Here is an 11,901-nt window from a genome sequence, read left to right on the forward strand (position 1 = left end):
AGAGCTGAAAGGGATTATACTAAGCAAAATAAGCCAGAAAGAAAAAGGTAAAGATCGAATGGTGTCACTGCATATTGGCTATAGGGAAAGCAAACAAAGCTTTAGACTACAACCAACTTTAACTCTTGAAAGCTGACCATAGGTCTGAGGCATTCAAGAGGGGAGAGGGAAGAGGGGAGAGGGAAGGGTAGGGATGACAAGAAGGGAGCATAATAGACTATGATGGAGGACTCTGGAGGGAGAGCTATGGTGACCACCCCTGATGGGAGAAATCCTATATTGTTCAATTATTCACAAGAATGTAAAACAATGGAACTTTATTAATAAAATAATAGTAGAAACCTAATGTGTGCTCTAATAGTACCTAAACAATAAAATAGGACAAAAGGTGGGTGGCTTCTTTAAAGCCATGTAAACCTCTATTTCTAATATCATGGAAAGGTACATTGCAAAACAACTCACACAACAACAACAAAGATGAAAACCCCGGAACATGCAGAATATTCTGGGATCACGCTGAGATTTTAAAGGACTTAGCATTTCATTCAGATGATCCTCCTCTGCCGTCAGATAGCCACACCTGGCTTCCCAGACAGCCTCAGCCTGTGATATCCCAAAGCAGCGAGACAGTCCCTGAAGATTCTGGTGGATGATACCGACACAGAGGTTTATAAGCTCAATGATTTGGAACCACTGTGACATGTGGGGCCCCAGGGGTAAGACCAGTGGGAGAAGGTGCGGAAGAAAGAGAGAGTGTGCGGTACTGGAGTGTCCCCTGGTACAAAAAGTTGATGCCCAATTAGATTTAGAAAAAGTGACAAAGAGTTGATGCCCAATTAGGTTTAGAAAAAGCTCTTCTCTGTAAACCTCAATTACCTGTGATGCCTTATGACATTCAGCATTTACAAAGTATAATTACACAATAGTGTCTGACATTTAACGTCTATGGATAATTTAAAAGACTTCTACTTCAAAAAGGCCGCTCATGAGCAACAGTAATCACTTCAATTAGCTTGGCACCATTACAATGTAACAAGACCATTTGACTGCCTATTAGAGCCAGCCAAGCTCTGCAAGTGTGTTAATTTAGCAGTCATTGCTAATTTCTAGGCTTTGCTACATTTGCATAGGAAAACACAGCCCTTTAAGCAAGAGAGGAAGTTTCATTCCTAAACTGGCATCCTATTCTTGGAGGGGCTTTTTATATTTTCACATAAAAATCAAAAACATATTTGAAATGTGGGCACCTCGAAATAGTACGCATAATATAAAACATACCAAATTTAAGCAAGATGCTAGGTTCCTGGTTTTATATCATATTTGTTTACATATATGTATGTATAAAATATATCATAAATATAATTAGATCGAACATATGGGTATATATGGTAAGCCACATAAAACATCAGATATTATAATATCTAACAAATCTGTGATAGCCAACATAGTATAACACATGTATAATATCAATATATACAGTACAAAGTATTTATACTTATCTAGATAAGATATGACCCCTGCTTTTACAGAATTTGTAATTTTAACTGAATAATATAGTAGTAGTCACTGGTCACATGTGGCTATTTAAACTGAAATTAACTAAATGAAGTATAATTAAAGATTTCACTTTTTTCTATAAATGAAGTTATTTTCTTTCTCAATTTCTTTCTTTCTTTTTTTTAAGATTATTTATGCGTACAGAACTGGGTACAGGCCAGAGGTGCAGGAGCAGAGAGAGGATTCACCAGAGACATAGGAGGGAGTAGAACAGGCGAATTGATGAAGTACACTGCTGTGGGGAGCAGCAGGCAAGACAGGAGAGATCTGCCGCACCATGTGCAGGAATCGAACTCGTGATAAGGAGGCTCCGACTAGCCTCCTAGTGCTGCACTTTAACCTAATGCACCACCAGGGAGGGCCCTAGAGAGTCACTTTTCAATGCATCATTTAATCAACTTACCACCAGAGACTACCCTACCCACACACACCTGCATTGCGAAAGGTGTGTGATCAAAAATGTGTGGTGTTGTCAGAACGGCAAGGAGAGCGGAGCACCAAACACAGCAGTGGCACCATGCATAGTCCCAGCACCCACTGCTCCCCCGGCCAGCTGTGCTATCATAGCAGGGACTTCTGCCCACAGAGTTGTGTCTGGTTCTGGTTTGGGGGGACACATCTCTAGGACTACTGCACAGAGGTGGGGAGAACCGTCTCTCCTCTCCTCCACTGTTAAAACTGGAGGAGATGTTCAAATTCTGAATCCTTATAAATTCTCCCAGCCTAGAGTCACAAGCACAGGCACCTCCCCCAACCCTAACAAGGAAGTTTGTTCCCAGTGGCCAAGCCTCAACCTCTACCAGCTATGAAATCTGCCCTTCCCTCAGTACTAGGCCTACCACAGCAAGGTGAGCTCCACCTACTACACGGGAAACTAGTGGCTGGGCAGGCATGGATCTGATTTATCTAGCGCTTCTGGCAGCAAACTGAGTGTCCCAAAGAGAGCCTACCTTCCCTCACCTGCACTTTCAGGGCTTCCTTGCTCTCCTAGCCTACCAAAAACAGGGAAGCACCACCTACTATATAGAATACTGACAGCCTACCAGGAGTTGAGCACCATAGCTAGGGCTGCTGGTGGCTAGCTGGCAATTCCAAGACAATCCCCTCTCTCCCACATGGACTTCTAGCCTTTCCCTTGACTCCCAGCCTTCTGTACACTACTGAGGCCCACCTCACTGCCTTTATAAGAACACTAATCTCGGTCCTCCCTGGTGGCGCAAAAGGTTAAGCCACAGCACTATGAAGCTATCTACAGCCACTGCAGCATGAGTTTGGTCCCCAGCCAGGGAGGTGACCCACATGGTGCAGCACGCCTCTCCTGAATCACCTGCTGCTCCCCTTAGCAGTGTATTTCAGTAGATCCACCTGTTCTGCTCCTGCTATCTCTAGTGAATCCTCTCATGCCCCCATACTCCTATGCACCCCTCTCTTGTATGCATAAATAAATATTAAAAAGAAAACACTAATCTCTGGCAAGGCCTGGAGCTGATACCATGAGAGTTGCAGATGACTAGCTTTGCTGCCCTAAAAGGGACCCTCTCTATTACTGCTGAGACTCTGGATGCTTCCCGAGCTCCTAGTGTACCACAGCTAGGCAAGTTTCATACCATAAGGAACACTGGCTGCTAGACTGAAGTTGAACTGATGGACCTGGGCCATCTATAGCAGCAGCCTCCACATGTCCATGTATCTGCTCTACTCCCATTGGCTGCTCTTAGACTCGCTAACTTCGGTCATCCTGATTGATGATGAGGCTTCAATAAATACCACACAGAAAGCATAGCAACCATGACCAATTCCCATGGCTTGTAATTCTCAAGCAAGAATGTCACATGGCAGGACTAAGAAAGCAGCCTAGATTAATCTATAAAAATAATCAAAAGATCAAAAAGATGCAGTATATATACACAATGGAATACTATTCAGCAATCAAAAAGATCAATTCATGCCATTCGCAGCAACATGGATGGAGCTAAAAGGTATTATGCTCATTGAAATAAATAAGAAGGAAAAAGAAAAGTACTGGATGGTTTCACTTATATGAGGAATATAGACGATCAAGGAAAAAACCAAAAAATAAACAGACAACTATAAATCAGTGCCATTCTGTGAGGGGTGAGGGGGTGGCGAGCGAGGGTGCAGGGATCAAAATGAGGGTGGGAAGAGCACAAGGGACTATGGAAATGGTACACAGGTGAAATGGTGGTGGAAATCCTAGGAGGAATTCACCTGAGAAAAAGAAAGCAACATTGATTGTACAAAAATGAACAATGATGTAAAATATATAAAAATAAATTATATATTAAAAAATAATCTCAAACATCAAACAGAATGAGGAAGCAGAGGAATTCACCCCAATCAATGATTTACAACAAAAATTTGAGGGGGGAAACCCTGAATGAAGCAAAATTAAACAAACTACAGGGAGAAAACTTTGGAGCAACAGTCCTAATGGTGTTTATTGACATCAGGATAATAATGTATGAACAAGAAATACAACAAAAACAGAGAAAATACAAGAAAGCTCCAAATAGAAATATAGAATATAACATTTGAAATTAGTAATACCATATAGTGTTTCACCAATAGATTCAATGAAGCTAAAGAAAGCATAATGAAACAAAAGATAGTGTAATGGAAACTATGCAAAAAGATCAACAAAAGAAGAAAAATAAGATAAAATGAAGACAAAATAAGATACTTATCGGATAGCATAGAGGAAAACAACACATCTTAAGAGTTCCAGAAGAAAAGAGAGGGGGGAAGAAATCCTATTTGAAGAAATAACAGCTAAAACTTCCCAAACTAAGGGAGTAAATACACATTTCGATCCAAGAAGTTCAAAAGTTCCAAATAAATTAAAACCAAACACTTGCACACCAAGACACATTATTATTAAAATGGCAAAACTTAAAGATAAAAAGAAAATACTTAAAGCATCCAGAGAAAAACGGAGTCTTTTAGAAGGCTAACCCCCATAAGCTATCACCAAATTTCTCTGCAGAAACTTTACAAGTCAAAAGGGGATGGGATGAAATTTTCAGCATGTTGAATAGAAAATCTCTCCATCCAAGAATGCAGTCAAGTTGACACTCAAATTGGAGGACTGACAAAGACCTTTGGAGAGGAACACCAGTTCAAGGCATTCATCTCCTCTAATTTGGTCTTGCAATCAATATAAAAGGAACTTCCTCTGAAGAAAAAGAAACTTCACTTAAAAGCAGGCGGGGGGGGGGGGGAGAGGCTGTAGCCAGAATCAGCAATAGTGAAAACAAAGCTGCATTCCCTCTCCCTTCCCCTCTATGGTTCTCTCTGCTGCCAAGGTTCCACTTGCCTGTCTGGGACCACACTTTCCATGTTGTGGCAAGCAGAACCCGGGACACCTCTGTCCCTTCTGCCTCCACTGGGGAGAGTTAAATTTGAAGAGCAGGAAAAGGATACCATGGGCTTGAAGAAGAGACACCTGCAGCTGAGGACCCTGACTTAAGCCCCTGTTCTAGAACTTGTCTTGTATGACTGCACATAAAAGGAAAGGAAACTAAAGATCTGGCAGATGAATTTGTGGACTTAGATTCCTAGTTTAATAAATGTAAGTTTTATTTAAGTTTCAACTCTCCCCAAACTACTTAAATTGAAAAGGCTTGATCGCAGTAATAATAGAATCTTGAATTTTGAACACGTCAGCAAAAAAAAATTCCCAAATCTCACAGATCAAAATTTAAGTGGAAATAAACTGAAAGTTATCAGCACCTTGGAACATCTGGAAAAAATGCAATGTCTGAAAAGCCTGATCTGTTTAACTGAGGTTACTAAACGGAATGACTACCAAGAGAGAATATCTTCAAGTTCCTGCCTCAGCTCACCTACTTAGATGGCTATGGCCAAAAGGATGCAGAAGACCCTGACTCAAACACCAAAGTGTATAACATAGAAGAGGAAGAGGAGGAATAAAAAGATAAGGAAGATGAAGATGAGGAGGAAGATTTTGATGAAGAAGAGGTTGAAGATGTAGAAGTGGAGGAGGACAAATACAAAGTCCAAGAGGTGGAAGAAATTATTTGAATGGGATGGAGAGGTTGGTAAAGATGATGAGGATTAAGCATGGAGAGGAGGAAGAAAGCAGGAAAGGTAAAGAAAGGAAGAGAAAAGAAAATGATAAGTGTAAGATAATTAACACCCAAATAAAATTTAAAAATAAAAAAAACTGTTCAGTATCGGTTGGACTTTTTATCAACTTAGTGGCTATCAAAAAATATAAAGGCAGTTGTGACACACACCCCAGGACACCCACCCACCCACTCCAAAAAATGAAAGAATATTTTGGGTGAATGCCACTTTCCACTTAGTCCCTCTTGGAAATCTACCACCAAGCTTGGGGACCTGACGCCAATAAAATGGGAAGTGTTGTTAGATTTTCATGTTAAGATTCTTGCTGTTGTATGGACAGATGTGATTAGTGAATCCACCATCTGTGGCTACCAGTTATACTGAAACTGTAACAGCATTTTAATGTTTTGTACAACAAAGAAACTTTGAAAACAAAAACTTAACATTAAAATTAAAAAAAAAAAACAAAACATGATTCCAATAACAGAAAATATGGTGAGACGGGAGAGCAAAAATAAGAGTTGGCGTAAGTATCTTACAGATAACTTGCTTTCAATTTAAGATAAATTATAACTAGCCACAAAACAAAAATACTTGGGAGGTTATTGGGCTGAATAGGAATTTTCTGAAGTGCTGGATATGTTCTATCTTCATCTGAATGGTACCTAAAGAAGTATATACATAAAAATTCAAGGAGCTATAACACTTAAAATTGGCACGTTTTCCTATATGCCAATTTTTAACAATATGATCATTAAATATATATACACACACACATTTATATTTTAGAAAGTTAAGTAAAAAATGAATACATTTTTTAAATTAATTATTTATTAATTTTAACGCAACTGATTAAGTATTTTTCAGGTAATACAGTTTTTCTGGATCTTCTTTATACAAATGTTTCACTTCCTAGAAGTGAGATTTTGAAGTCATATGTGCAAAAAATTATGTACCACTCTGAATGATATAAAGAGGCAAATAGAAGAGAACGTCAGGGAAGAACTTAATTTTGGTGGGGAGAATCAAGGCAGGCTTCTCAGAATTAGTGATTTTAAAAATAAGCTAAAATGTGGAGCCCTCCCTGGTGGCACAGCGGGTTAAAGCACAGCACTGAGAAGCTAAAGCCACTTCATCACGAGTTCTACCCCCTCCCCGGAGGTGACCCACATGGCGCGGCAGACCTCTCCTGACCCACCCGCTGCTCCCCTCACCAGTGTATTTCATCGATCTGCCTGTTCTGCTCCCTACTCTGTCTCTGGTGAACCCTCTCACTGCTTCTGGCCTGTACCCCAATTCTGTATGCATAAATAAATAAATCTTTAAAAAAAATAAGCTAAAATGCAGGTAAAATGAAGATATGCCACATGGCCGAACCTGTGTGAACAAGAGTGAATGTGGACAGAGGAGAACCAAAGTGGTTGGAATTGGGTCTGCAGGGGAGACCACAAGAATAAAACAAGAAAGAAAGATCTGTTAGGAAAACAGCTAAGATGGAGAGGAGTGAGCATGAAAGAGAATTGGGGGCACCAAAACTTTTCTGGGTGAGACAGCAATTTGGAGTTTGTAAAAAGGAACAGTGACTGGGTAGATGGTAAGAGTATCCCCTTAAAAATCATGAGCAAGAAACCAAGGGTCACCAGAATTTGAAGGGAAACATTTTTTAAAAATAATGATCAAAATAAGTCAAGAAAAATCGCTTTGATAAAATGTATGTAGACAATATAGAGAAAATAAAGGTAAAATTATAAGTTATTAATATACTCAAAGAGATAAAAGAATCCAAGAATACATAAAAGAATATGAAAAAGCAAAAAAAAACTCTGGGAGAATTTTGCAGAGCTTCATAGATTGAAGGACAGGAGTTGATGACTATCTACAATGTGATTTTTCATTGAAATGGCAATTTTTTTTATTCTTAAACTCAAGATAAAGAGAGTCACTTCCATTCCATACATGTGAATTCTAAGGAAGATTGGACAGATGGAAGAGTAACCAAAGGTTCTCATTTGCCCTAGTATATTATATGGACACCCCAGGAATGGCACCTCCCAGTGCTAACAGGGATGATAACCACAGGGTTCTCCCAAAAACTCAGCCACTGTCCTTTTCATGAAGACTGGTGTTCTGTTCTCCTTGAGGGACATTGACTCTGTATACTCAAGAGGATTTTAACTCTCTCATTATGGCTCTCTATATGAATTATTAATTAAACAATGAAAATCACGGTTTCAAATTATAACAACCCAAGACAGATTCACAAAACAGAATGGTTTGCCGCAAAGTAACAAATAAAGCACATACCACAGCTTGCCTCTATACTGCATACAGATGAGGGCAGGCACCACAGCTCCAGGGCGAGAGCACTGGCTTTTATGACACACACAGGTGGAAGCCATGTGCCTTTGAAAAAGGACAATCTCTGTGCTGTGTCACTGCAAATAGCCGTGTGCCTATTATCAAAGACAAGATGTCCTAGAAACATCCTCTGTCCAAATTGTCTTCCTTGATCAAAAAATGAAGGAAAATAGAAAAAAAGGAATGGAGTAGAACATTTTAGAGAATGTGCAGCTCTTGACCTTGACCTCTAAAAACTGACACTGGTCAAGTAGACAAGAGAACTTACTGCTGTCCCCAGATTACTGATGGGAAAGTTAACATTCAGAGACTGGATTATTCTCCCAAAATCACACAACTAATCCACCAGAAATGTAAAACCCACTACCAATTCTGATCCTAGATATCAGGTTCCAGTTATAATTTCCATCATTTAAAAATCAGAATGAGAACCTGGAAAACCTAGTGACTTTTTTCTTTTTAACATTTCATAAAATGTGTTGCTCCTAATGTGGCTTACTTTTTTACTTTTATAACTGTCTTCCTGGACAACCTGACTATCTTGAAAAACCTCATCACAACTCACTTCCTTCCTACTTGACATCTGTTTAGAAACACTAAACTGTTCAAAGTCCTTTACAGTGTTGCTACTGAGAACTGTTGAGTTATGGCTTTTTAGGTGAATCCATAGAACACTCTATAATCAGTTTCCATTCAACAATTATAAAAGTATTAGGTAGGATCCTTCAAAAAACATAAATGGCATGATGTAAATGGGAGATATATTGTGCAGTGTCTGCCAGTCAAATCCATTAATTATATGTTTACAGTCCTATTTCAGGGACAACTTTGGAATGTAGGTGTTGTTCCACGTAGACTCTACTCTGTTTAGACATATTATCTTTGCATTCTATGGGAGTATCACCCTCCTGCAGGAGCAGGACCTTCTGAAAATTGATTCTTAACTGATATCCTAAGATATGCATTCTGACTTGGGAGAAAATGGAAAATTTTTCTTGACAAGCTTAGCAAACTTTCACTCCGCCCTACAATGTCCAAGCTAGAGTTGTTCATAAATTCTTTCTGGTTCAGCATCTGTTAGAAAACACACCCCTATCCTTACCTATAGTCACACTAATACCCATTCAAACACAACAGAAAAGGAGAGACTGGTTCCCCTTAAAGAGACTATGCACTGGAATACCTACAACATAAAATTATTTATATGTGACTTCAACTTGAAAGGCAGGCATCATAATTATTAGTCACCACACCAGCATTAGATCATGCTGAGCAAACTCCACAGTCAGAACTTATTCCTCTCCAATGGCACAAAAAGGCACTTCTCCCTGGGGAAATTGCACTGTCATTATCATCATTATCATCTTGGCCTCTGGGTCAACATTGGAAGTCGCCTTAAGCCCCTTTTTCTGGAAACTGGCTGGGCCAATCACAGCTTATCTTCCATGGTGCCCCTCCCCATACAGTGACTGGTCCAAGATACAGATGTGAAGCCAGCATTTTCCTGACTGTATAAATGACCAATCTATTCCTGCTTTAGTAGACAGATGGTGCCATTGCTGCCTGGAGTTCCAATAGCCATATTTCCAGTCACCCAGGGAAAAGGAAACCAAACACATGTATTAGTTTGCTCAGGCTTCTATAACAAAATACCACATGCTGTTGGGCCTTCCTAGTGGCACAAGAGGTTAAGTCTCAGCACTATCAAGCTATTGACAGCCATTGCAGCATGAGTTCAATCCTTATCCAGGAAGCTACCCTACATATGGCATGACAGACCTCTCCTGTCTCACCCACTGCTCCCCTCAGCAATATATTTCAGTCAATCCACCTGTTCTGCTCCCTACTCTGTCTCTGGTAAATCCTCTCACCCCCACCCCACAAACACCTCTGGAATACACCCTAGCTCTTGCATGTATAAATAAGTCTTTCAAAAAAGAATACCACAGACTAGATGACTCATACAGCAAATATTTACTTTTGCAGTTCCTGAGGCTGGAAGTTCAAGATCAAGATAGAAATGTTTTCTCTTGACGGTAGGCAGCTGCCCTTATGCTTGTTCACATGACCCCTTCTCCGTGCATATGGCAGGGAAGAGGAACAGACAATGTCCTTATAAGAAAGTGTTCTCATCATCTCTAGTATGTAAGTTTAAGACCCCATCATTACAACCTTACTTAACCTTACTTACTCCCTTATAGGACCCAATAAGCCACACTGAGAATTAGGGCATCACTATACAAATTTCAGAAGAAATGTTTTTCTAAGCACAGGAGCAATATCGCTCATTTTAAACCCAAGCTATATTTCATTGACCTTCTATTGGTAGACACTAAAATACTTCTGTTAATCTATTCTATGGATGAGCACAGTGGTTTTGTTGAGGGAATACCAGCTCACAACAAGAAAAAGATTAGGAGAGGCATCACCCTAGGCCTGTTCTCACACTTGATTGCAGTGTCCATGGAAATTAATACTCTTAGCATTAATAGAAAATCTTAACTTCTCTAGATTTCCCTTACTCTTCCAAAGAAGAGTTGAAGGATTTTGAGTTCACAAGCCACAAGTCAGAAGCACCCAAGTTCAAATCATGGACCTATCTCTTCCTTGTGATACTGGTAAGTTGCTAAACCTCAACCTCAGTAAAGACATTAATAGGACCTACATGATAACAGTGGGGGAGAAATGAGAAAAAATGCATGAAAAGCCCATCCCTGTGACCAGGACCAAGAAATCACTTAAGCTGTTTTCTCCTTGCACAGATATATAGTTTTCATGCACTGTGATGCCCTTCTCTGAGGACAGGAAGGAGCTGCAGCCCTCCTATTGCCCTACTTGCTCCTAAATATCCTTCTGTGGGAAATGCCTGGCCTCCAGACATTCACAGGGTCATGAGAAGAGCCCAGGCAGACCTCAGAACAATAGCCTTTTTCATTCTCCTGATGAAGAATACCAGGGCTCCACATAAAACCTTTCACCCCAGTCTGTAAGCCAGTCCAAATTCAATTACTGTGAAATTAACTAAGCATTAAACAAAAAATCCCAACCTGGTAGTAGTCACTGCTAATTAACTGTTTCCCACTCTCTGCTACTGTCTGCCTTTCAGCAGTAGGCTGACAAGGAGAGCTGTCAAGAACTTGCCCGTGGGGTGGGCTTGAGCTGCTGTGACTTGATTTGAACTGACAAGGCACAGCAAACTAATATCAGAGCCTTCTCTAGGCGACCCGTGTGACAATGGAGGGGGAACTCACAGAATGAACAAGCAATGGATACACAAAATAGAGAAAAGGCTGGGGTGGGACTGGAGTTAAAAAGAGGGGTGATGGCCCTACAAGTGAGGACCAAGTGGCTAGGTGGTAAATGGGTGCAATTCAGCATTATGCTAGCATCATCTTGAAAAATTCAGGATTTATCGGTACATGTCAGAAGAACGTAGTAGTGTTGGTTGGCTGGATGGAGGGAGACAGGAAGGTGGGCGAGTGGGAGACAGGGATGGATGGCTGGTTGGATAGATGAAATGGATGAATTTCAGAAAACAGAAGGGAGATCCTGTCATTTCCTCCTCACTGTTTTAAAAAGAGCTTCTAAAATTCGACCTCTTCTTTGCCATAAAATCCATATACTTTGAAGTCCACTGAGAAATAAACTTCTTGCCAAACTCTGAGCATACCAATCCCAGACCCCTCCCCTCTGTCTCATACAAATGGAAGAGTCACATTTACTGACTCATCTAAATAGATACCATGGGTCTGTCTCTGCTTGTCATGCATGGCAATGGCCACATTTACTTCATTTAATACAGACAATAACTTTATTAAGTGCAGTAAGCTGTAACTTATAACCGGTAACAGGGGACTCAGGCAAAGAGGAAGTGACATA

The 11,901-nt window shown here is 40.2% G+C and overlaps 1 pseudogene; it reads left to right on the forward strand.

The window, feature by feature from the left end:
• Positions 1-11,901, forward strand: part of LOC101627461 — a 131,924-nt pseudogene that overhangs the window by 41,848 nt on the left and 78,175 nt on the right.

The sequence above is a fragment of the Condylura cristata genome, unplaced genomic scaffold (assembly GCF_000260355.1).
Source record: "Condylura cristata isolate star-nosed mole 26May11 unplaced genomic scaffold, ConCri1.0 scaffold00006, whole genome shotgun sequence".
Classification (NCBI taxonomy): Eukaryota; Metazoa; Chordata; class Mammalia; order Eulipotyphla; family Talpidae; genus Condylura; species Condylura cristata.